General features: G+C 47.4%; 1 protein-coding gene across 7 annotated transcripts in view; it reads right to left on the reverse strand.

Annotated features, from left to right (window-relative positions):
- The window catches only part of hspg2 (heparan sulfate proteoglycan 2), a 536,580-nt gene that overhangs the window by 494,092 nt on the left and 14,835 nt on the right, over positions 1–27,653 (reverse strand). The gene's annotated exons all lie outside the window — the stretch shown is intronic.

Here is a 27,653-nt window from a genome sequence, read left to right on the forward strand (position 1 = left end):
ACCAGTGACCACGAAAGCAGCAGCCTACTTTGATAGACCTTCACCAAGTTTTACGTGCAGCGCTGCACAGCTCCCCCAAGGAAACAAGGGCAGTATAAAGTCGAGCTCTGAAAGAAGTGAATCATCGGGCAGGCTGGCAACCTCAGAGTCGCCGCTCCCTCCTCCCGAGACAGCCAGCATCAGCAGACAGACACTTCCAGAGCTCCACGTCCAGCAGTGCAGAAACCTTGCCAGAAGAAACTCCACAATTGGAATCTCAACTGTTCAAGGCAAATAGCTAAAAGGTGACTGATGGCTGCATCAGTATATTTTTGCAGACAGAGGGGGGTGGGAGGGTCGGGTTGGGGTGGGGTTGAAGCCAACGCTCTTACTATTTGCTTCCATCCTCCACCGGCCTTCTCAATGGATTTCATTATCCACGGACTTCAGGGTGGGGCGAGGACTCCTCGTTACAGCTCATGGGGATCAAGGGAAGTGGCGTGGAAATAGCAGGATCAGGATATTGAATTCAAAGATCAGCTGTGATCATAATCGTAGAATCCCTGCAGCGCAGAAGGAGTGCGTTCGGCCAACTGAGTCTGCATCAACAATCCCACTCAGGCCCTATCCCCTACATATTTACCCCGCTATTGCCTCTAACCTACACATCTCGGGGCACGGAGGAGCAATTTAACATGACCAACCAACCCAACCCACACATTGTGGGAGGAAACCGGAGCACCCGGAGGACACGGTGAGAATGTGCAGACTCCACACAGATCTAAGCTGGGAATCGAACCCGGGTCCCTGGAGCTGTGAGTCAGCAGTGCTAACCACAGTGCTGCCTCACTGATGAGCAATGAACAGCAGAACAGGCTCGAAGGGCCAAATGGCCTCCTCCTGCTCCTATTTTCTATGCAGATGGCTTTGGACAGTAAAAGGTCTGACAACACCAGGTTTTAGTCCAACCGATTTATTTGATAGTAAACTCACAAGCTTTCGGGTTAGCCCCTTCGTCAGGTGAATGGAGAGTTCTGGCCTCAGACAGAGCATATAAAGCACAGACAGTTTACAGATTACTGATTAGAACGCAAATCTTTACACCTAACCTGCTGTTCAAGTGTTTTTTTTTTACTGTGTTCCTTCGTCAGGTGTGTGGAGAGTCCCTTCCACGCACCTTCCGAACGAACAGCGTTTCCGAAAGCTTGTGGGATTACTATCAAATAAACTGGTTGGACTCTAACCTGGTGTTGAGAGACGACTTACTGTGTTTACCCCAGTCCAACACCGGCATCTATACATCATGGTCTCCAATACCAGATTCCCATCTATAGGCAATGCTGCACAAAGCAAAACGCAGGCTATCTAGTGGAAGGCTCGATCGTGAGTGGCTACCTAGTTGTGGTTACGCTACGCTTAGTGTTGTTGACTCCTAACACACTGATCTCCCACAGTTGACATCCAGCTGAGTTTACCCGACTGCCAGTCTTGGCAAATCAGCTGAGTTTTCTTTGCTGTTGCTGGACTGGGCATCACACTAGAGCAAAGCAACAAAACAGCTTTCAACAAAGCTTCAGCAACCTTCTGCTTAGTTCCCTTCAAGCAAAGGAACAGTATGACACACAGCACTTAAAGGCAAAGAATGAGAACACAGGTGCCACCTTACAGTAAAGTTTATTTGTCAGTCACAAGTACGCTTTCTTGAAGTAACTGTGAAAATCCCCTAGTTGCCACACTCCAGCGCCTGTTCGGGTACATTGAGGGCGAATTTAGCACGGTCAATGCAGCTAACCAGCATGTCTTTCAGATTGTGGGAGGGAACCCATGCAGACATGGGGAGAACGTGCAGTGACCGCACAGACAGTGACCCAAGCTGGGAATCGAACCCGGGTCTCTGGCGCTGCGAGGCAGCAGCGCTAACCCACTGTGCCACCTTTGCACAGAAGCAGCAACTCCTCCTCTCCATTGTAAAGCAGCTGCAAACAAGGCCCAGTACACTGGAAACATAGTGCGGAGAGCACACTCCAATCGGTGGGGCCTTCTCAGCTTCCAAGATGCAACGACAGCTCAGACACACCACATCGGATTGTCAGTATCGTCAAGGCTTTGCATCACGAGGTCACAAAACACAGGCTGCTGAACAAGAACGGACAGCAATGCCCAACAATAAGCTGAGGAGTAACATGCAGCGAGCCCCAGCTGCAGAAACACTCCATTAGGAGAGAGGCCCCACGTGAGGGAGTTATATTGAGCAGCTTTTCAGCGCTTGGCAGGGTTGGGTCTATCGAGCCCGCTCACAGCACTGAACGAGGCCATTTCCCCCAATCCACCTGTGCCAGCTCTCTAATCGAGAGCTAACCAAGTATTGCTGCACCCTTGCTCCTTCCCCAGTTTCCTGGGAATTGTTTCCTTTGGCGTATTTATCCTCCAAATCTGCTTCAGTCAGCGTGTTCCAGTATTTTGACTCTGGTTACCCAGCCGTTGGAAAGAGAAACATTGAAGATAGGAGAACGAGGCCTTTCGATTCCAGATATCATCCTATACCAGCTGTATTTGAAGATTTATGAGGAGAATAACATTCTCTGTCCAAAGACTTTGTACTTGTATACATTTGAACATAAGAACATAAGAAATAGGAGCAGGAGTAGGCCATCTAGCCCTTCGAGCCTGCCCCGCCATTCAATAAGATCATGGCTGATCTGTCGTGGCTCAGTTCCACATTCCCGCCCTCTCCCCATAACCCTTAATCCCCTCTCTTATCAAAAACCCATCAACCCGCGTCTTAAAAATATTTAGCGAGGCAGCCTCCACCACCTCAACGGGCAGAGAATTCCAGAGATTCACCACCCTTTGAGTGAAGAAGTTCCTCCTCAACTCCGTTCTAAACTGCCCCCCCTTTATCTTGAGGCTGTGCCCCCTAGTCCTACTGTCCTTTCTGAGCAGGAAGAGTCTCTCCACCTCTATCCTATCCATCCCATTCATCACCTTCTATGTCTCAATGAGATCTCCCCTTATTCTTCTAAACTCTAACGAGCACAAGCCTAGTTTATCCAGCCTCTCCTCATTTGGTACTGCCTATGCACATCACTACCTTTGTTCTACATTAATTGTTGATGGTGATCCATCATGATCATGACTGATTGTCCAACTCAATAGCCTGATCCTGCTTACTGTTACCCCTTAGTCATCAAATAGCTCAAGTCGTACCCGATAACTGAATACCTGGGCAGGAAGATTTGCCAAAGGTGCTCCAGCGTTTGATCCGTCCCTCATCTCGCTGGGTGAGGACAATTGGACACAAGTGCTCTCGGTATGATTGTCTCATTAGCGTTGAACTGCATTCTGTTTCAGCCACGTTGCTAAAAGTTCTTTGGTTTCCTGAATGCTCCAAACTCCCTCATTCCCAGGGGTATGTTGTGTCTGCTTGAAGACCCTTTTTTGTTTGGCGCTCCGCAGAACGTGCCCCAGCGCATACACCCACCGCACGGGCCCAGTCTACATAAAGGGGCTGGGACGAGAGGCTCAGGGAGGCAAACGTCTGGGCAAGCAGTCAAACCCACACAGCAAAGCGGGCTTTATCTGATCGATTCCTGTTCAGCGCAATGGAAATGATTACAAAAAGGAGATTTAGAGGGTGATAACATGATAACGTGCCTGTGATTTACAGCCGAAAGAAAACACAAGACCTGCACACAGTCTGTCCAGCCAACGTTTCAGCAAATGCCTCCACGTCAGACAGCTCACATTCCTACTGTGTTTCTCACCGCGTCCCCCCCACCCCGCCTCACTAGTCAATCCCTTCCCACAACCACAACTGAAGCAACATTAATCAACCCTGAAGCTGAGAATGCAAATTGCACTCGGCGTACGAACTCTAACAGTTAGGTGCATTGGCCGTGCTAAATTCTCCCTCAGTGTACCCGGACGCGCGCCAGAGCGTAGGGGGGTTTTCACAGTAACTCCACTGCAGTGTTAATGCGAGCCTACCTGTGACACTAATAAATAAGCTTAAAAACTTAAAATTCTCACCTACAGGCGCATGATGGCACAGTGGTTAGCACTGTTGCCAGCACTGCTGCCACACAGCACCAGAGGCCAAATTCAAAGCTGGTCTCAGGTGACTGTCCATGTGGGGTTCGCACGTTCTCCCTGTGTCTGCATGGGTTTCCTCTGGTTTCCTCCCACATTCCAAAGAAACGTGGGTTAAGTGGTAAATTGCTCCTTAGTGTCGGGGCTAGCAAGGTGAATATGTGGGAGTTCCGGGACAGGATGAAGGTGGGGTTGTTGTTGGGGTAGGCTCAATGGGCCAAATGGCCTCCTCCTGTACTGCAGGGTTTCTATCATTCTATAGTCATACTTCTGACCTGAAAAGGAACACCTCAAATAAACAACAGCCTTTGCCTCAGGGTCAGTCAACTTTGGAGTTCTCTACCCAAGGAGACTGGGTCATTGAATATTCTTCAAGCTTGAGTTAGGCAGATTTTGTTCTGCAAGGGAATCAAGGGTTAGGAGGCAGGCAGGAAAGAGGAATGGAGGCCATGATCTTACTGCATGTTGGAGCAGGTTTGAGGGGCCAAATGGCCTCATCTTACTCTTGCATGTTATGTTTAACCAAGCAATGAGCCAGAAGTGATGGACCACCACCTGCCAGTTAACATATTGTCACATCATGCTTCTCAAAACAAGCCAAGGTGCGTTCACATAATGAATGGAGTCTCCATTTGACATCACAACGACAAGCTGGGCGCTGGATGAGGTCATTTGGACTAGAAGCACGACCCTATTCCCTCTCTACAAATGCCGGCAGACCCGCTGAGATTTTCCAGCATTTTCCGTTTCACCTTCAGTTACAGTCCTGGCCCAACGAACAGACAGACAAGCCTCAGCTTAACATTCCAACCTGTGGCAGCACCAACAACAAAACATTTATTCTGGAGTCACAGAGCCATCGAGCGTTAACAGCAGCAACTCACTAATCATGGTTAATGGTGTCATCCAACCCCATAACTTCTTCCAGCTGGAAGGACACCATCTTTGAAATGCCACCTCCAAGTTCGGCTCCAGGCCGCACTCCACCCCGAACTGGGCATCTGGCTCTGTCGCTGCAGAGTCAGCTCCCACCCAACACCGTCATGGGGGAAACATCAACACAAGGCTTCAAGAAAGTTGGGACAGCGGGGTCACCATACAGAGGGCAATGCCAACGTGCCAGGAACTCAGGAACGAAACTAACTTACGAAGGAAGGGCTTGCAGAAAACCATGGGCGCGCCTTTTAAGGTCAACCACGCACGAGTTAACACTGCTCTCGCACACCCCGGTGGTGTTACCCAGCTACCACAATCAAAATATAAAACAGAAAACGCTGGAAATATTGGGTGGGGACCGGCAGCATCGGTAGAGAGAGTTAACGGCTAGGATTTTCCACTCCCAACACGGGTGGCACTAGAGAATCTGCAGAGCAGCCAAAAATCTGTTGACATTGGGCGGAAACCTCCAATCCTGCCAAAAATCCTATCCAACTCTTCAGGTCAGCGATCCGTCACCAGAGTAAAGGTGATTGACCCGAAACCCTAACTCTGTCTCTCCCTCGATAGACAACAGGCATGCCGAGTACTTCCAGCATTTTCTGTATTTATTTCAGATTTGGGGGCGTCTGCGGCACTTTTCTTACTTAAAGCAGAACAGAATTAGAACGTTAGGCAGTAAGCACAGCGAGTGAGGATTCAATCCATTTTAACATGAAACGATGGAACAAGGCTGGCGATCGTCCCTTGCGGAACAATTGCGAAGCACGATAGTCACTGCCAGCAACCCATTCCCGCTGCTAGGTCACGCCTCGCGCAGGCCGAGAATGACCCCAGACACGAGAGCCGTGACTTAAAAACGTGATAAAAGGCTTCTACGAACGAAAGTGCCAAAGAAACAAGGGGCACGTGAATAATGGATTACGTGCGCGATAGGCAGGTTCATCAGTTGTACAGCTCGGCAAGCCGTGTACAAGCAGCAGGGGGCACAGGAATCGATTGGCTCGTACACTCACGCCCGAAAGCACGCCACCGTCTCAAAAGATTTTAAACAACAATCACAGCACTTGGGCAATTAGGATGCAAAAGCAACTGCATCTCGAAAGCACTTCACTGGCTGCGAACCAACTCGGGGTGCTACGTCAATGCAGGTCTTTCCTTTGGTTGTTGCTGGATGGGTGATCGTCATGTTTCACTCAAATGGAATGTATTTTGCTGCCCCTGTGTAAATAGGACTGGTTAAAGTGTAACCTACGCTGCTCCGAATTTAAAACCAGATAGGGAGGGAGGGGAAGGGGGATGAAGGAGCGCTGGTCCAAATGGATGGACTTTGTCAGCAGTAAGACACCGAGTACACTAAAGGGCGTTCCTCCGTGCTGAGTACAGGCTCCACCGTGAAGCAGAGGTGCTTAAGTCACGCAAATATTCAGGAAAGCAGCTTCCCAGCAACAGGATAAATCCAGGAGAGAACAGTGCCGTGGAAAAAGGAAGTCAGAGCAGGGTTAACTAGTTGAGAGCACACAGTGGGGAGAAGTACATGGAGGATAGAAGCTGTCGTGAAAATACCAGGGAAATCCAAGAAATTGGAATTCTTTCTGGGTTATGTTCTGTTTAAATATTTTAAACTAGGAATGCGTAAGAAAGATAATTAAGGCAGGGGCAGCGTGAATGGAACTAGTACATTTGATACGTTCAAAAGCCTAGCACCACTGCAAACAGATGTTCACCTCAGGCAATTTAATAACAACAGGTATAGAACATTCTCCAAATAGGTTGATAAGGAGTCAAAGGAAGGGATGTTACATTTGTAAGGAAGGTGTCGTAGGGAAGGTGGGTGAAGAGAGTTTACTTTTTGTTTGAAAAGTAAACCAGAAAGTAAAACAGAGGCGAAGATAATCAAGTCTGGGAGAGTACAGTGCTAAAGAAATTAGTTCAGATAAGGGAAAGGTCAAAGGAAGAAAACAAATTGCTGACTGCCTCTTGCTTACAGCTGAGATGCATAGCCTTTTTTTTGAACAAAAAATTAGGGTCACAAATAGGCTTACATTGACACTGTAATGAAGTTACTGTGAAAATCCCCAGTCACCACACTCCGGCCCCTGTTCGGGTACAGCAAGGGAAAATTTAGCATGGCCAACGCAGCACATCTTTGGAGCGCGGGAAGAAACCGGAGCACCCAGAGGAACATAAGAAATAGGAGCAGGAGTAGGCCATCTGGCCCTTCGAGCCTGCCCCGCCATTCAATAAGATCATGGCTGATCTGTCGTGGCTCAGTTCCACATTCCCACCCTCTCCCCATAACCCTTAATCCCCTCTCTTATCAAAAACCCATCAACCCGCGTCTTAAAAATATTTAGCGAGGTAGCCTCCACCACTTCAACGGGCAGAGAATTCCAGAGATTCACCACCCTTTGAGTGAAGAAGTTCTTCCTCAACTCCGTTCTAAACCGCCCCCCCTTTATCTTGAGGCTGTGCCCCCTAGTCCTACTGTCCTTTCTGAGCGGGAAGAGTCTCTCCACCTCTATCCTATCCATCCCATTCATCATCTTATACGTCTCAATGAGATCTCCCCTCATTCTTCTAAACTCTAACGAGTACAAGCCTAGTTTATTCAGCTTCTCCTCATAGCTCAACCCCCTCAATTCCAGCATCAGCCTAGTAAACCTCCACTGCACTCCCTCCAAGGCCAAAATATCCTTGCGTAAGTACGGCGCCCAAAACTGCACACAGTACTCCAGCTGCGGCCTCACCAATGCCCTATACAGCCGCAGCAAGACCTCCCTACTTTTATATTCAATCCCCCTCGCAACCTAGGCAGACACGGGGAGAACGTGCAGATTCCGCGCAGACATTGACCCAAACCAGGAATCAAACGCAGGTCCCTGGCGCTGTACGGCAGCAGTGCTAACAACTGTGCCACCGTGCTGCCCAAACCTCTCTGGGGCCACAGAGAGGGAATCACTTCTTCCTCAAAAAGCAAATTCTTTCACGCCTGAATTTCACATTATTGACTAATGATTTCACATTATTGTATCTTCAAAGAGTAAAGCAAGACAGAAACTAAACTCGCAGGTCAAACACCCTTCTAGGATACAACATTGGGCAATAGGTCATGTGCCTTCCAGTTAACGTAACCAAATTATTGCACTCAGAACACGGCAGGTTCTACAATTCTGTTGCCAACGCTACGGCTTTGTTTACTGTAAAAACAGGTCTGAAAATGAATTAATGATTGATGTATGGTAGGACTTCTGGTTCTCACACTTCACTGTTACCTTCAGGCTGGAGTTTGACTTACTCACTCTGACCTGTCTCATTTACAGCGTGTTCACTGGCTGTTCACCAAGGGCAAACGTGCCGAGAACACTGAAAACTGAACAGTATTTGGCACATTTCAACTATTTCGGTAGCCAAATGAGCAATTCCACATAATCACTTAGAATCCTTCAAACAGAACCTGCCACCCAATGACGGTGTGAACAATTGTTTATTTTCTAGATGAATGAATGGTGCTTTGCCTTTGGAGATTGGGTAGATTAAAACAGCCAACATTGGTTTTCAAAGAGAAGACAGGTCCATAATTCATAATCCTAACTCGTGTTTGATCAGACACGTACATTCACAGGAGTGAACATTGCTACAGGTCCAAACTTCATACAAAGATCAGAATTGAATCTGAGTGGCCACATTCACACATTTGGCACGTAACGCTAAAGCAGTCCATCTGCACGGACAAAGAAACACTTCAGACTGAGGGAACCATTTATAAGAAACAATTCTACTTGCCAGCTCTCAAAGTCCGGGGCGGCACAGTAGCTAGCACTGCTGCTTCACAGCACACGAGGACGGCCTCAATTGGGTTCACGTCATGCTATCTGTAACCCCCATGACTTGCCAGGGCTTGCAAAACCTCACTAACTGTCCTGTCTGGAGACAATACACATCTCTTTAACCTGTGCTTAACCTTCTCTCCACTCACGTTGTCTGTACCTTTAAGATTTGATTACCTGTAAAGACTCGCATTCCAACCATTATTTTGTAAATTGAGTTTGTGTCTTTATATGCCTTGTTTGTGAACAGAACTCCCGCTTACCCGATGAAGGAGCAGCGCTTCGAAAGCTAGTGATTTTACTACCAAATAAATCTGTTGGACTTTAACCTGGTGTTGTGAGACTTCTTACTGGCTTCACAGCACCAGGGACCCAAACTCGATTCTTGGCTTGGGTCACTGTCTGTGTGGAGCTTGCACGTTCTCCCCGTGTCTGCGTGAAACCGGGTGCTCCGGTTTCCTCCCACATTCTGAAAGATGTGCTGGTTAGACGCATTAACCCAAACAAGCACCAGACTGTGGCAACTAGGGGAATTTCACAGTAACTTCATTGCAACGCTAATGTAAGCCTTACTTGCGACTAATAAATAAACTTTACTTTTTACTTTACATCCAGGAGAACCTCAGATTTGTGTTATAATTCTACACAAACACCAATACGAAGAGTTTTGGGATGCACCAGAAACAAAAGAGGTAGTATATCACTTGTGACTATGGAACTGACTTACATGGGTAAGATGGGTATAAAGGACTGTGGGTCAAATGTGGGCAACTCAGTGGTAAAAACTGGGTGACAAGAGCAAGTTGGGCCTACGGGCCTGTTTCCACGCTAAAAATCTCTATGACTCTGACAGAAACCTGCTGGAGGCTCCCTCTCAGGGTTTGAGTTTCACGGGTGCAGTACAGCTCCTGTCTAATGGGGTAACAAGTGCTGACTGCTGTGTAGTCAGCTCAAAGTCCATCCGCTGGTCTCTTGCCCCATGAATCCCCACCTTTGCTCATTAATTGCTCCTGATTTAAACAGTAGGAGTATTTTAGCCAGAACTTCAAGTTACTAATTAACTTTAACAACCTCTGTCTGACGGTTCAAAGCCCATCCCCACACTTTACCTTGGGAGTGCTGGAAAATATCTGGCCATAAATTCATTCTCAAACCTGGCTTCAAACTCCTGGACCTCTCAGGAAATCAACACTGGAGTGATTGAATTGAATTGATTTATTACTGTCAGATGTATTGAGATATAGAGAAGAGTATCATTTCTTGTGAGCTGTTACAGACAAAACACACCATTCATAGAGTAAATAGGGGAGAAGAAAAGGATAGGGTGCAGAATATACTGTTGCAGTTACAGGTAAGGTGAAGAGAAAGATCAACTTAATATCCGATTGGACCATTCAAGAGTCTGACAGCAGCAGGGAAGAAGCTGCTCTCCAGTCGGTTGGCGCGTGTTTTCAGACTTTTGTCTCTATTTCCTGACTCAAGAAGGTGGAAGAGAGAATGTCCGGGGTCCTTAATTATGCTGGCTGCTTTGCCGAGGCAGCGGGAATGTAGACAGAGTCAATGGATGGGAGGCTGGTTTGTGTTATGGATTGGACTTCACAGAACATGGAAAACCACGGCACAAACAGGCCCTTTGGCCCACAAGTTGCACTGATCGTATCCCCTACCTACTAGGTCTACCTATAACTCTCAATCCCACTAAATCCCATGTACTCATCCAGACGTCTCTTAAAAGACCCCAACGAGTTCGCCCCTGCCACCACCGACGGCAGCCGATTCCACTCAACCACCACCCTCTGAGTGAAAAACTTACCCCTGACATCTCCAAGGTTCGTCCACAACCTTTTGCAGTTTCTTGCAGTCTTGTGCAGAGCAGGAGTCATACCAAGCTGTGATACATCCGGATAGGATGCTTTCTATAATGCACCTGTAGAAATTGATGGCATTGGGAGTGGACATGCCGAATTACCACGGTTCTGCTCTGGACCACACTACCTCAAGAACCAAATCACCGACGTGCAGTTCTTTTGTGATATTTAACGCCTCTTTACTTTCCTTCCCCCATGACCACTACGATGGAGTAACGTCAATATCCTGCTGAGCTGGTGATCTGCTCTGGTTCTACAGCTGCTTTATCCAAAACCCCTGGAGCTGATTGCGGTTCAGTATTCGGATATTTTCGGTTTCGGGATGTATCAGGTCTTTGCTCTGCCAAAGACCACAAGGAACACAAAAGGTCACGAATATAGCCAAATCCATCACACAAACCAGCCTCCCACCCTTCCCGCTGCCTCAGCAAAACAGCCAGCATAATTAAGGACCCCACGCACCCTGGACATTCTCCCTTCCACCTTCTTCCGTCGGGAAAAAGATACAAATGTCTGAAAACACGCGCCAACCGACTCAAGAAGAGCTTTTTCCCTGCTGCCATCAGACTTTTGAATAGTCCTATTAGACCTATTTTCTTGTTGCTATTTCTAATTTCCACTTAAATGGATTTAACGCTTTCCTCCATCAAATCTATATCATCTCTCATTACTGCCCTGACGTCAGAAGGAAAGGTTATTAAAGGAGGCAGCTCCGCGCCCTCACCCACGTCTGTTTGAATGTTGGATCGTGCACAGTAATTCTCAGCATACTGTCACAGTCTATTTGGTTTGCAAGCTGCTTACTGCTGTTCATGCCCTCTGAACGGAACTGCAGGCTGCAACAAGTTACGTTTAAGAGACCATGAGATTTATTAACGTGCAACATTGCGAGGCTACAAGAACATTAACCAGTCAGCTTCAATTCTTGGCCAACTGTTTGTCCTCCTCCCCCCACCCATTACCGAACCCAAACCCTGACACAGCCCGCTGATGAAAGTTAACAGGGTCACACAGACCCACACTAATAGCCTGCTTTTAAATCACATACACTTGCAACTCCACCCTCTCTGCAATCAGCAGAGATCAAAGTAAATCCCTCAAACACACAGTCTTTTATAGAGGAAGGCCAGTATTTATCTGCCCATTGCAACGTCCTAAGTAAACATCACTATCAAAATCCTTCTGAAAGCCTTCTGAAGAGGATCAATGCTTGGAGAATTCATGGAATTTATGGCCCAGGAAGCATTATGGAATCTACACGGAATGTGCCAATATTTGAACCGATCTTTTCACAAGCTCAGGGTGCTGTTTGAAGAGCCTATCTCTCTAGTCGAGATACTCCCTGCCAATGCAAGAAAGGACAAAGAGCGAAAGAGCAAAGGAAAGTACAGCACAGGAACAGGCCCTTCGGCCCTCCTAGCCTGTGCCAATCACGATGCCCTAACTAAACTAAAAAAACCTCCTGCCCTTACTCCCTCTATTCATGTACCCGTCCAGATACGCTTAAATGTTGCTAGCGTGCCTGCTTCCACCACCTCCTCTGGCAGCGCGTTCCAGGCACCCACCACTCTCTGCGTGAAAAACTTGCCCCACGTCGCTCTCTCAAACTTTCCCCCTCTCGCCTCGAACCTGTGCCCCCTTGTATTTGACACTTGCGCCCTGGGAAAAAGCCTCTGACTACCCGTCTGGTCGATGCTTTTCACAATTTTGTAAAAGGCCAAGTTGAAAGTGATTAATATATTAAAAAAAACAAAATCCCTCCCCTTTTCTTTTGCTGTGTTTTATACTTGGGCAGAACATTGCTGCACACAGTACAAGTCACCGTAAAAAGGATCCACGCCAGTTGGCAAAATTAGACGCAGGTCTTTTCCTTGATAGTTGGTTTATTCGCAGAATGCAGCATAGCATATCTCTGTCTTCTACCTACCAACAGCCCAGCATCCCAACAGTTCCTTTTTATTGATACTCAAGAAATTTCATCAATTAGTACCCTCAACCTTAGCGCTACAGTTAACATAACAGTTACCTATAGAAAGGTGAGAATGGAGACTCGCTGTAGCCAAGCAACAAAACTGCAAATCTGAATTGAGAGTTTGAGTGTCAGAAAACAAAAGATTGCACAGTACCTTTAACACACTAAAACATCCCATGGTGCGAATGTTATCAAATTGAACATTGAGCCAAATCAAATAATACTGGGGCAGCCATGGGGGAAGTGGGAACAGCCTCTGTCCCAGAGGTAATGAGTAACTAAAACTGGGTAGCTTTTTTGGAAGCATTTTAAGAGGTGGAGAGATCGAAGGAAAGGGTGAGCAAGTCATGGTGAATGTTATGTTTTTACAGGGAAAACCACTACAGGGTACAACTAGATAAATGGGGGTGGGGTGAAGAGGGTTTCAGAGGGGTGGGGGAGGAAAGGAAACAGTTCCCTTGAACAAATGTGTTGTGTGTACAGTTCAAATGTGTTGTCTTGTAGGGTCAAATGGCCACCTAGTTCCGCAATACCCCCTTTCTAGGCTTACAATTCACCAAAGATCCTTAGACAGCAAGCCCACGACCACTTCCATGTAGAAGGACAAGGGCAGCAGATAAATGGGAACGCCACCACCTGCAAAGTTTCCCTCCAAGCCAATCAGCAGCCTGACTTGGAAATAAAATCACCATTCCTTCGCAATCGCTGGGTCAAAATCTTGGCATTCCCTCCGTAATGGCACTGTGGGTCAACCCACAGAACATGGACTGCAGCGTTTCAAGAAGGTAGCTCACCACCACCTTCTCAAGGGGCAACTAGGGGTGGGCAATAAATGCTGGCCAGCCAGCGACACCCATGTTCTAGGAATGAATTATAAAAAAAAACACACGAGCTGCTTACACTCCTAGCGGAGCACAGAGATGACTGCCTTTAGTGTTGGATTCCAGCACCAACCCTAACCAGGGACATAGACAATAATGACCCTGAGGTTTCCTAGAACAGAAAGGCTTGAATCAACTCCTCTGAGGCAGGAACAGACACTAAACACACACTCCAAAACCATGAGTCAAATGACAATGAACTTTGGATCTGAACTTGTGCGTTCGAGCAATGGTTTTCAAAAGGGATGCTGCCAGACAGAGCATGAGAGGCCAAAGATACAAGCAGTGTGCAACATTTTGCCAGCACCAAGTTTTTTGGATTGCCCCAGAGTTCAGAGTCATTGCTTTAACGTTCTTGGCATAAACACAAACCTGGATTAAACAAGCAACTGTAACAAATCCTGCGGAGGGTTGGAAGCTGGCACACCTTTACAATATCAGAGGTTTAATCCAGGCACCGTTTAGGCCCAGTTTGCCTCGCCTGCCGAAGGGACGTTCAGCAGCGTGTCACAGACTGAACGTCAGGGAAAATGTAAATGCTTCAAGATACGGAAGAAACAGCAATTTAAAACTCCCTCGGGTTTTCCGCAGGCAGATGGTATTGTTCTTGGGCAAACTGCTATTTGGTCACATGTCAATCTCCAACGTGGTCCACTGCCAGGCTATTAAAAGCTTAAAATCTAACGCAACATCAGGTTTTGGCTTTATAAAGCAATGCACCCATTAAAAATCTCAATCCCACATGGTACAATCCTAGTAACGAGTCTTTACAGATGACAGTAAACAGATGGTGCTCGGACGACTCAACATTACGACAATCACTATAACACATAATTGCAGACTCCCTTTTAAGGGCAGTTTTATATTCCAAGGGCCCTCAATGTAGCAAGATACAGTAACAGTTCCCGTACTGTTGAAACCCTCCATGAACACTCACTTCACAGGACATTTTTTTATTAGAAACTACAGGGCTACAGATAAAGAGATAGAAAATGGTATTAGTCTGGACTGTCCTTTCACAAGTGGCACAGCCAAAACTAGCCAAATGACCTTCTCCTGTGCCACGTATCTTTGTCTATGCCTTTACCATTACAAAGAAAGTGCAGTCCGATACACCACAGACACCGAAGTAAATCAGAGTGCAAAGAAGAATACAAATTAAGGATTTAGCCAAAGTCGATAGTTCCCCTTTTCTCTCACCATGGCAATACCTTGGCTAAGCAGCACCCTTTTCCACTGAGTATAAATTGAGGAGAGATTGGGTAAACTGGGTTTGGTCTCCCTGGAAAGACTGAGAATGAGGGGAGACCTAATAGAGGTGTACAAAATTATGAAGGGTATAGATAGGATGAACAGTGGGAAGCTTTTTCCGAGGTCGGAGGTGACGATCACGAGGGGTCACAGGTTCAAGGTGGGGGGGAGGGAGGCGAGGTTTAACTAGATATCAGAGGGACCTTTTTTTACACAGAGGGTAGTGGAGGCCGGCAATGCACTGCCAAGCAGGGTGGTGGAGGCAGACACGCTGGGATCGTTTCAGACTTGTTTGGATAGCCACATGAACAGACTGGGAATGGAGAGATACAAACAAATGGTCTAGTTGGACCAATGAGCAGCGCAGGCTTGGAGCGCCGAAGGGCCTGTGCTGTATTGTTCTTGTCCTTCTTGTTTGCTCTCTGTTTCGTTGAGATTGCTTGAAATTTGCCATTCTTGTGATGGTCCTGATGAGTGCAAACTGAAAAATCTCAATGTTATATCTCTTTTCAGCAATATTTGAGTCCTGCAATGCCAGATGACTGTTGGTGTACAAATAAAGGAGCCAATTCGTTACAACTGAGCAGAACACTTCATGACGTTAACCAGACTTTGTTTAACACAAGATACTGTCATGAGTTTGCAGGATTCCTATTCCTGTGTTACTCCTACAGATGTTTAACTCTCACGTTCAAAAAGTGGCACAAATGCAAAAGAAACTCCAGCTGACTTGTTTCAATCATTTACAAACCTAACTTTGATGGTTCACAGAAGGGAATGGAGCATACTTGTAAACACATATGTAGACAGATTTGTCAAGCACAGCCTCATATATCACATTAAATCCTGAATGAATTAGCACAGCACATCTAGACAGACAGTACTGGGCAGCAAAACCTGCCGTGGTGGATAAAACCTGCACAAATACTGATTTTTATCCCTAGCGTTGGAGCACATTGCTCCTTTGATTTGATGTCACGTGTATTAGTATACAGCGAAAAGTATTGTTTGTTGCGTACTATTCTGACATAGCATACCATTCAAAGAGAAGGAAAGGAGAGGGTGCAGAATGTAGCTAGGGTGTAAAGAAAGATCTATTTAGTGCGAGGTAGGTCCATTCAAAAGTCTGACGGCAGCAGGGAAGAGGCTGTTCTTGAATCGGTTGGTACATGACCTCTGACTTTTGTATTTCTTTCTCCGATGGAAGAAAGTGGAAAAGAGTATGTTAAGAATGAGATGTTACACCATGACCCAGTTTGCTGTCAGATGAATGTAAAAGATCCCATGGTATTATTTCAAAGAACAAGACAATTCTCGCCCATATTCTGGCCAGCATTTATGCCTCAACCACCATTGCTAAAACACAAATTAACTGGTCTTTATCACATTGCTGTTTGTGGCAGTTTGCTGTGTGCAAATTGGTTGGTCCACCTATTACATTGCAACAAAGATTATACGTCCAAAATATTTCATTGCCTGTAATGTACTTTAGAACATCCTGCGGTCATGAAAGGCTCCGTATAATTGCAAGCCTTTCATTACGATTGAAAAACTCATTCACTGGAACTTGTAAGGGGGAGTCAGTGTAGTCGCAATGTTACTGGATTGGTAATCCAGAGGCCCAAGGTCCAGTGGTGTACAATTGTACCTAGTGGTGTACCACAGGGATTGACGCTGCGTCCCTTGCTGTTTGTAGTGTACATTCGAGTTCTCAACACAAAAGTAGGAGGTATGATTAGTAAGTTTGCAGATGACTCGAAAATTGATGGTGTGGTGTATAGCAAGGAGGAAGGCCTCTGATTACAGGATGATATAGATGGACTGGTCAGATGGGCAGAACAGCAGCAAAAGGAATCTAACCTGAAAAGTGTGAGGTGATGCATTCTGGCAAGACTAAATAGGCAAGGGAGTATCCAATGGAGGGTTGGATGTTAGGAAGGAGAGAGGACCACAAGGACCTTGGCATGCACGTCCAAAGACCCCTGAAGGCAGCAGGACAGGTAGATGAGGTGGTTGAGGAGACATATGGGATTCTTGCCTTTATTAGCCAAGGCATGAGTGCATCAGATGTCGCTCAGTTGCTATCACCTTGTTCTCAAGTCACAAGACTGTTGGTTCAAGCCGCTTCAGGGTTTGAGTGCAAAAATCAAGGCTGACATGCCAGTCCAGTTTTGAGGCAGCACCGCACTGTTGGAGGTGCTGGCTTTCAGATGAGATGTTAAACCAAGACCCCCACCCACCTGCTCGGGTGGGAGGCAGGGATTCTACGGTGCTATTTTAGGGCGGAACAGGGGAGTCATCCCTGGTGTGGTGGCCAATATTTCATCGGTGTCCGTAGCTATCCCTTGACATCTGCTCATGGTCGTGAGTTTCGGCCATGGGTCGTCACGTGTCCAAACAAGTCAATGCTTGACTCTCAGATATTTGGGCACATGGCGCAACATGTCTCAGGTGGTGACGGGATCCAGAACCTTCCCTTCATTACCAACACTCTGCCTCATCATTAGGACATCGTGATGGAAAACAGCTGAATGGACAGGTTGTGGCCATTTTGAATGACCAGTTGCAAACTCCCCCTGGTCATTAATGTCAATGCTGCCGCACCTGAGAGAGTTTCAGAGTCTGAAACCTTTTCTTTGGTCTGCCTGGAATGTTGGACATTTATGAGTTGAGAAAACAGGACCTGGTTGTAGGGGTTGGGGGGGGGGGGGGGGGGGGGATTTTTTTTGGTCATCTGAACATAGTGTCCAGTCCATTGAAGTTAATTCAATAACAGCTTTGCCCAAGTGTTTGTGGAGCTGCATTCAGGGTGGAAACATCGAAAAAAAAATAATAATTATCCCTCAAATCACCGTCACAAACACACACTATCTTGGCCATTATCACACTGCTGTTTATGGGAGCTTGCTGTGCGCATAGTTTCCTACATGACGACAACAACTACACTTCAAAAAGCAACTCATTGATCGTAAAGTCCGTCAAGATGTTTGGGAGGGCGGGGGGGGGAGATCGTAAAAAGCGCTACGCAAAGGCAAGTCTTTCCTTTTTATGTTTGCCAACCTATTTAGAGAGAGTGTGGGCAGCCCAGGGACCCCACCGTGATTTAGACTGGGGCCATTTGCCTTTTCGGTGATTCCAACTGACCTGTGGAAATCAGAGTGGAGAGTGAGAAATAGAGGAGGTCAGTTATGGGAGGCAAACATACCGCTAACTTTCCCCAGCCAGACAACAGCCAGACAAAACAACTGAGAAATTAATCACCAGTCAATCCGCGGGTGGCGGAAAGGCATGCATCTTTTTTAATCAGGGAATTTATTTGCACAGCCTGTTCCTGCATCCGCAAACAGAAATATGAGCTGCAAGCTTCAAGGTGAAGACAGGCCCATTAAATGGAAAAGTCTGACGTGCCAATTATTAATACAGCAAGGGAGTTATTGTTGTTGGCCCGTCACACACAGAGAAGGAAACCTCAACGACCCGTGCATTTTTCCACAGTTCTGCGATAGTCACAATGTGTTTCTTGCCCACTGGACATTCTCTCTGGATGCTGACGGATCCAGGCAGAACGTGCATCCTTCGCTTGCGTACAAATTAAACGTTAAACAGCAAAGCTGCTCGCAACTAGAAAAGCACAACTGCCCCTTCAACCGCACTACATGGAAGGAGCAAATTCACCTTTCTTACTTTATAGTGGTGAAGTTCAGCTGGACGTGTACTTTGGGGCAGTGAGATTCCGCACTAATGCTTAATGACCCACGCATACTCTAGCTGGACAATACGTCGGGTAAATCGAATCAATTAACAGAATTACTTCCTTGTACCACAAGGAAGAGTGACAGAGGGAAAAGGGTGGACCGTGAAGGACGCAGTTGCGATGGTTGGGTTTTTCATCTTTTAAGATCTTGCGAAGATCTCCAGCTAAACCTCACCAACAAAAAGGCGAGGAGACACGTGAGGAAACTCGGAACTTTTGGGTTGACATGGTCAGAACTGACCACCTGGTCTTGCTTGGACGCAGGGAGCAAACTCAAACTGAAGAGGTGACAATCCATGGAATCCCTATAGTACAGGAGGACGACATTCGGGTCATCAGGTCCGCACCGACTCTCCGACAGAGCATCTTCTCCAGGCCACCGTCACCTCCCATCCCATCCTGCAAATCCGCGCATTCAGCACGGCCAATCCACCTAATTCACACGTCTTTGGACCGAGGGAGAAAACCGGAGGGAATCCAAGCAGACACGGGGGGTGGGGGGGGAGAACGTGCAAACTCCACACAGTCAGTGACCCAAGCCGGGAACCAAACCCAGGTCCCTGGCACTGTGAGGCAGCAGGGCTAACCACTGTGCCACCCCAAGATCAGAATGTGTCAATGGCAGAACAAAGGTAAGCAGCATGTCAAAGGACAATCTGAAACAGATAACAGATGGCTCCAGGGGGGTGGGGTGGGGTGGGGTGGGGTGGGGTGGGGCAGGGTCGGGCGGGAAGGAGAGGAGATGGTGTTAAGGGACAAAAAAAAATGGAAAGTGGGATAAGAAAGGGGATGGAAACATGAATATAAAATGATAGAAATAAAAAAATGGGGTGAAGATGGGGGGAGAGAGAGTTCACAGTCTGAAGTTGTTGAACTCAATGTTAAGTCTGGAAGACTGTAATGTGTTGTACATCGCCAGCAACTCCTTATCTGCACTTTCCTCCTTCTCAAGTCTTTTCCAAACTTTATTCAAATAATTCCTCTCCCTCTTGTACGTAAATACTTCAATTATTTTTCCCTTGCAGGTTTGGTTATTCCTCTCGCAACGCGCTGCCTCTGACTGCGTGTGGTCCAGACACCGGCAATCCTCCCCATTACCTCAGTCACGAGCATTACACGGGCCGAATTAGGTCGTTCATTCCCTCCAGCACGCTCCGCCACTCAATCAGATGGCAGGTGATCTCTATATAAGCCATCCACTCACCTTGGTTTTGTAACGCTAAACATCCTTGCCTAATAAAAATCCACCGTGTTAGTTACGAGATACGGAGCAGTGGCTGGTAAATGTAGATGACAAATAGGTTAGCTAGCACCTAACTGAACAGTGGACAAGCATTGTGTTTAGCACACAGCAGACACACAACTGTATCCTGGAAAGGTCAAACCAGTAACTGGGCTCTCGGGATGTTTCAGTTCAAGCAGTCACAGTACAAAAACAACGCACACCCAAGATTTCAACTACAACCCACTGACAATACTGGTTCTCATTTTTATGGCTGTCAACTGTGAAATTCTCTATCAAATTCCCCATGCCAGAGAGCTACTGTTCAACTTGATTCTCTTCACCTTCTCTTATTCCGACACACATGATAACTCAGCTAAGACTGAGAGGATGGCTTGCACTCCAGCCTCAAGCTGGAACACTGGTGGGCTGGATACTTGTGGAAGTGGTCAGTCCCATCTCACCCCCTCAACGTCACATCCAATGGAAGGTTGAAAGATGAATCTCACCTCCGCTACACTACAGCCCAACGCTGAGTCAACCCCCATGGCAAATTAAACATGGTTCACGCTGCTGCCTCACAGCGCCAGGCACAAGGGTTCAATTCCTGACTTGGGTCGCTGTCCGCGTGGAGTTTGCACATTCTCCACGTGTCTGCATAGATTTCCTCCAGTTTTCTCCCACAGTCTGAAAGAAGTGCGGGTTAGGTGCATTGGCCACGTTAAATTCTCCCTTTGGGTACCCAAACAGGTGCCAGAGTGTGGCAACAAGAGGATTTTCACAATAATTTCACTGCGGTGTTAATGTAAGCCTTACTTGCGACAATAAATAAATGTTCTTCTTGTACTCAAGAGATGATGCCGGCTCAAATTTCTGGCCTCTGGGCAATTGTACTCCAAACATACACCCCCTCTCCCCCACCCATACCCGCCCGCCCTTCACCCCCACCCACACCCTCCTGCCCCCCATCCGTACCCTCCCACCCCTCCCCCACCTGCCTGCTCCCCCACCCGTACCCGTCCGAACCTCTCCCCTGCCACCCGTACCCTCCCGCCCCTCTCCCCCCCGCAACCCGTACCCTCCCGCCCCTCTCCCCCCCCCAACCCGTACCCTCCCGCCCCTCTCCCCCCCCAACCCGTACCCTCCCGCCCCTCTCCCCCCCCGCAACCCGTACCCTCCCGCCCCTCTCCCGTACCCCCACACCCCTCTTCCCCCTCACCCTTACCCCTGCCCCTCTCCCCGCCCCCCAACCCTTACCCTCCCGTCCCACTTCCCCTTCACCTGTACCCCTGACCCTCTTCCCCCCTCCACCTGCATCCCCCGCCCCTCTCCCCCCACCTGTACCCCCCCCCGCCCCTCACCCCCCTCCACCCTCACCCGCCACCCCCCCCCCCACCTTCACCCTCGCGCCCCTCATTCCCCACCTCTCACACCCAACCCCTCACTCCCCCCTTACCCCCCACCTGCCCCACTGTGATGTGCTACTGGGCACCTTTTGCACCTGGAACTTTCCAAAAAAGTCTTTTAGCCACGCCTCAACACAAACTCACGACGCCCTGTTCTCTATATTCACAAACTGATAAATGACAAAACTCCAAGGAAAACATGCAGAAAAGTGGAAGGTGCTTCATTGTCCAGTTGAAACTATTGATGGTGAGACAGAGAGCTGCTCTGCCTTCCTCCTGCTGGTGTGTTTAGTCTGTCTGGTCAAGTACTATAGTGGTTAGTTATTCAGAGCTGGCCGTCGGCATTGAGACCAGCTGTTGCAGCTAATTTTGTTCCGACTAGTTCTGTGTCGCTTAAAGACCAATCACTGACTGATGGAAGGAAGTTATTTCCATGGCGAAGACATTGCTGGCATTTCAGGGATCACCTCATCTGATATGTGCACCACTAAGGTCAGCCTGGCTCTGGAGTCAGATAGAAAGAAAGATTTGCCGTTGCGTAGCACCTCTCACAATCTCAGGACCACTTCACAGCCAATGAAATAGTTTCAAAGTGTAGTCACTCTTGCAATGCTATCCTTGAAATGGGATCTTTTTGTTCATTAAAGAGCACGATCCAAGAGCTCGTGATCCAAGAAGCTCAACACCATCCAGGACAAATCAGTCTGTGTGACTGATGCCCCATTTGCCACTTTGAACTCATTAAGGCTCCTTAAAGAAGCCTTCCAAATCCGCGACCTTCTCCACCTAGAAGGACAAGGGCAGCAGATGGATGGGAACATCACCACATGCAAGATCCCTTCCACGTTGCGCACTGTTCTGACTTGAAACGATATCAATGTTCCTTCACTAGATCAAAATCCTGGAACTCCCTCCCTAACAGCACTGTGGGAGTTTCTACAATAGTCATGATGTGGAGCTGCCGGCGTTGGACTGGGGTAAACACAGTAAGAAGTCTCACAACACCCAATTGAAAGCCTGACAGGTTTATTTGGTAGGAAACGCCACTAGCTTTTGGAGCACTGCTCCTTCGTCAGTGAGGTCTTCGCCTGATGAAGGAACAGCGCTCCGAAAGATAGTGGCATTTACTACCAAATAAGCCTGTTGGATAAACTGGTGTTGTGAGACTTCTCACGCAGTTTCTACAACACATGGATTGCAACAGGGCAAGGCAGCAGCTCACCACCACCTTCCCTAGAGCAATGGGCAAAAATGTTGGCCTAGCCAACAATATCCACATCCCAATAAAAACTCTCTTATGTCTGTCCTAAATCCCTGATATGGAATTCAAGAGCAAAGTGCATCAGCTACAATCTGCTGTTATCTACCCTTCCATAACTTTAAAAGCCTTTAACATCTCAATACTTCTAAGCTTTGTATCCTATATCTCATGATTCAAACCATAGGAATTTTCAAACAGCCTAATCAACCTGAACTGCTGCCTTTAATGTTCCGTGAACTCAGCGCCACCCCTCACACAAACAAAAAGCCACTGTGCTTTCACAGAACCAAGAGCGCTTGTGCCCAGAGTATGGGTCATCGCGGGTTTTTATGGAAATGCATCATCCCACGCTACGAATCAACGCCGAGGTCCTCACTGCAGTCACGGCGCTGATGCAGAGCAAGGTTACGTCACACACTGACCTCGGTGGAGTCACTGGGCAAATGCAGAGTCGAGGATTAAGCGTAGGCGAGCAAGCTGTTGTGCAAGACCCGTGATCTTGTGCACACTGGATTACTGAGCGCTGAGTACTGCAAAAACCTGGAGCGTGGCCACAGTGGGTTTTTCGTGGTTTCTCAACTTTGCGCTCTGAATGATTTAACCACGTCGGACACCACAACCCCCCCGTGCAATCGGTTAATGTATTGTGGGTTGGCATTTTTACGTTTGAGAGCAACATCACTTGAACCTTGGATCTTCTCAAGCTCCACCACCAAAGGTGACTGGGAGGTAGATACTGACGGGAGATAAAATTCCCAGCCTCTCCGCTGAAAATAGATTGTACATAAATACTTACCCAAAAAAAAATCTTACATTAAAAGAAGGCCAGTTAACCAGGGCAAGTCAACACCTGTTCCAGTAGATGCTCAGAAGCAGGGCCAACAGCCGATGCTTTCTCAACAGTGAAATAAACTGTTATATGAAGACTTCAGTGCCTTGAGAAGGAGCACAAAGGGGAAAAACCAGGAAACCCGAGCCTACAACATTATCCTAACACAGCAGCCAATTGATGCAACAAACCCACGGCAGAATTTTCCGCCCCAACCTCCAGTCCTGACGACGACAGCTCCTCGCTGTGGATTCCCCAGCGAAGGATGCTGCAAACAACGGAAAGCCCTGTTGACAGTGGTAGGAGAGGAAGGTACCACCACCAGCCAATGGTGGGCTGCCTACACCACAATACACGCCTTGTGGAGGGGGCTGAAATCCCACCCAACATGTAAAAAGTAAAAGGTAAAGTCACCATAGTCTCAGTTGACCATAGGCTGCTCTTCCTTTGAGGGGGGCTGGTGGGGAGGAGAGAGAGTTCTCTGGTGGTGATTTAAACCAAGCGTTACCACACCTCAGGTTAGGGGCAAAGTTGAGAAGGTGGGTCTTTATGGCTCTCTTCAGCCGGCACGGGGATGGAACCTGTGCTGTCGGTGTCACTAACCAGCTGTCCACCAACCATCACTAACCAGCTGTCCACCAACCATCACTAACCAGCTGTCCAGTCAACTGAGCTGGGCTCAGTTAGGGACAGAATAGTGGGGAAAACTCTCTTGTTCAAACAAGTGCTTTTACATCTACCCAAGGAGACAAGCCTCTGACAGTGTAGCTTTCCATCAGCACTGCGCTAATGCATCAGTCTAGATTCAATACTTAAGCGAGAGTCTGACTCAAGGGGAGAAAGTGATCACTGATCCACAGCAAGCCACATGTTACATTTCCAAATCCGCGGTTCCCTTCCAAACTCTCAGCAGTCAACGCTCACCACATTTGCTGCCGCTGATCCAAAGATTTAATTTCATAGTTAATTTAAGAATGTTTCGCTCCAACATTTACCAGAACCATCTCATAATCAACAGACAGACATAATGATGGAACTTTAATCGTTACATCTGTGGGACTTTGAAATGCCTCCTGCGGCAGTTTTTTTAATATATTTTGGTCGTAATTTTTAAAAATCAATGTCTCTTAATCCCAATGTTCTCATGCATAATCTGCAGATCTTAGAAGCTTTGCTTTTGAGTTCTTTGAAGTCATCATTTCTGTCTTTGCTCGCACAAACCAACCAGTTGACATGCAACCCACGCACCTCAATCCACAACGCTCTATGTCAACCTCATTAAAGGAATTAAGAAATGTCTTCACAACAAATGTTCACATCAGTTTCTTTGTATTTCTGGCTGGTCTGTGATGGTCCCTCTTATCCCAACATATCTAACTACCCATTATAAAATGGTTTTCTCAAACTGTAGCCAGAGTACATCAAATTTAGAATCCACCTTCTTCCGATTATGATTGCAGCACGGTGGCACAGCGGTTAGCACTGCTGCCTCACAGCGCCTGGGACCCAGATTCAATTCTGGCCTCGAGTCACTGTCTGTGTGGAGTTTGCACACTCTCCCCGTGTCTGCGTGGGTTTCCTATGGGTGATCCAGTTTCCTCCTACAGTCCAAAGATGTGGGGGTCAGGTTGATTGGCCATGCTAAATTGTCCCATAATGTCAGCGGGACTTGCAGGGTAATATGTGGGGTTAAAGGGATAAGGCCTGGGCGGGACTGTTGTCAGTACAGATTCAATGGGCTGAATGGCCTCCATCTGTACTGTCGGGATTCTATGATTTTCTTATTACATCCTGCAGATCCTCCTTCTCCCCCTACCCCACTTTTCAAATGAAATATAAACCCTGCGGGAAGCTCACTCAGCAAGTATAACAGATCTGAGCGGTACACACTGGCGAAATGCTGGTATCTAACTGTGCTCTCTGAAGATTTCAGTCAAGGGAGTAAGGAGGAGAGTGGCCCCTTTCAGCCATCAAGAGATCCTCCTCCGATCCTACACACAGCAGCACCAGTTCAGCGGTCGCCTTTGTTGGCAGGTAATGAGTTCAAATGCCACTCCGGAGACGTGAGTACGCCACCCATATGGGCACTCCAATGCAGTGCCGAGGAAATGCTTTTTGGAGAGGAAGTTAAGCAGAGGCTCTGCCTTCCCTCGTGAGCGGGCGTTAAAAGGATGACAGGGCATCTCTGAAGAAGAACAAAGGATTTCTCTCCTGTCACTCAACCCAGATCACACAGAGAGATCACCTGGTCATGATCTCATCACTATTTACGGGAGCTTGCTGTGTGTGAATTGGCTGCCGCGTTTCCCCACACGATACCTGGCTGTGAAGTGGTTCGAGGCGTCCTGAGGAAGCAAAAGTCACTGTAGAAATGGAAATCGTTGTCATATCCAATCTACAGACAGCACCTGGGGGAACGATCCAAATTTTAAACATCCTGCATTGCCATGTCAATTCTGGGTGGACAGAAGGACAAATGAGTGGGTTTGATCAAGAGTTCTGGAATCCAAAGTGTTGCTGAGCATAGAGACAGAGAGAGAGAGAGAAAGATAACCAAGTACAGACATTGGAAAAGAAGACCTTGCCCTGGCAAAAACAGAAGGATAAATTGAGGCTAAAAACAGCAGAAGAAGAAGAAAAATCAGATGAGGGGATAACACCAATGTGGACTGAGGGAGGACTGAAGAGAACCAAAGAAGCAAGACATTGCCAATAGTCCTACTAAAGCGAGGGTGACAATCTCATTTCCACCTCTAAGTGGTTTCAAAAAGTTACAAGTTTTAAAAAAAAACTTACAAGATTTAAAAGCATGACTAAATTCTCACAGACAAGGTGAAGGGATCTTTCTTCCTCCACTCTCTCTCACTCTCCATTGGTTCCAACATCAGCAGACAGTGCTGCCCTGAGTCATATTGCAACATAGCTCAACCATCGAGATGAGTCTCGCAACACAATAAACAGCGAAACCACAAACTGTCATTATACAATCAAATAAATTGCTCGGGAATGATTGTTCTGCAGCTGAGAGCACTTCAATTCCACCAGCAATAAAGAAACGTAAACCAGTGTCTGTGCTGCTGCCGTTTCCGCCGCACTCACTCACTCTCGGCAGAGATCAAAAACACAGCTGGTCTGGCTGAAAGCACACAGGTGTTCACCCTGTGCAGCGAACTGTCTCAGGGTTTGGGAACGATTTTGGTGGTGGCTGCGTAGTGCTACATGTCACCACACTAGCAAGCCAGGCTCTGCTCTGAGACCAGGGTTCCAATCCCACAATGGCAGCTGGTAGAATTAAAAAGTTAGTCTTGGGAACAGTGACCCCATGAAACCATCGCAACAAAAAACCCATCTCGAAGAAAGGAACACTGTAAGGTTGAACACCACTTGCAGGGAGCACTGAGGGTGGCAAAGGCACAGAATGCACACTGGGTGAGGACCTCAATGTCCATCATCAAGAGTAGCCTCCTAGCACCACCAGAGACCGAGCTGGCCAAATCCTAAGGGACATCGCTACTGGACTGTGGTAGGTGGTGAGGGGAGCAACAAGGGGGAAAAACATACGTGACCTCATCCCCACCAATTTGCCTGCTACAGATGCATCTGCCCATGACAGTAATGTTAGAAATGACCATCACGTTCAGAGGCCAAGTCCCATCTTCACAATGAGGATAACCTTCATCGTGTAGTGTGGCACTATCACCATGTTAAATGAGATGGACTTAAAACAGATCGAGCAATTCAAAACTAAGCATCCACAAAGCACTGTGGCATCAGCAGAAGAATCGTATTCAACCACAATCTGTAATCTCATGGCCCAAGAAATCCCACACTCTACCTTACTATCAACCCAGGAAATTAACCCTTGGTTTATCAAAGAGAGTAAGGAGTCTCACAACACCAGGTTAAAGTCCAACAGGTTTATTTGATCGTAAACGCCACAAGCTTTCAGAACATGGAGAACTCTCCACTCACCTGGCCTGTTCCAAAAGCTAGTGGCGTTTACTACCAAATAAACCAGTTGGACTTTAACCTGGTGCTGTGAGACTTCTTAATGCATTTACCCCAATCCAACGCCGGCATCTCCACATCACGTTTATCAAAGACTGCAGGAGAGCAGGCTAGGAGCAACACCAGACATACCTAAAAATTTGGTGTCAACCTGGTGAAACTAAAACACAGGGCTACGTGCAGGTCAAACAGAGAAAGTCGCAAGTGTTAGGCAGAATTAAGTGATCCCAAAACCAACAGATCAGATCTAAGCTCTGCAGTCCTGCCACATCCAGCCGTGAAAGGTGATGGGCGGAGGAGGAGGCTTTACAAATGTCCCCATCCTCAATGAAGAAGGAGCACAGCACATCAGTGCAAAAGATAGAAC

Source organism: Carcharhinus amblyrhynchos, unplaced genomic scaffold, assembly GCF_965287045.1.
Source record: "Carcharhinus amblyrhynchos unplaced genomic scaffold, sCarAmb.v2.hapA scaffold_41, whole genome shotgun sequence".
NCBI classification, from domain to species: Eukaryota; Metazoa; Chordata; class Chondrichthyes; order Carcharhiniformes; family Carcharhinidae; genus Carcharhinus; species Carcharhinus amblyrhynchos.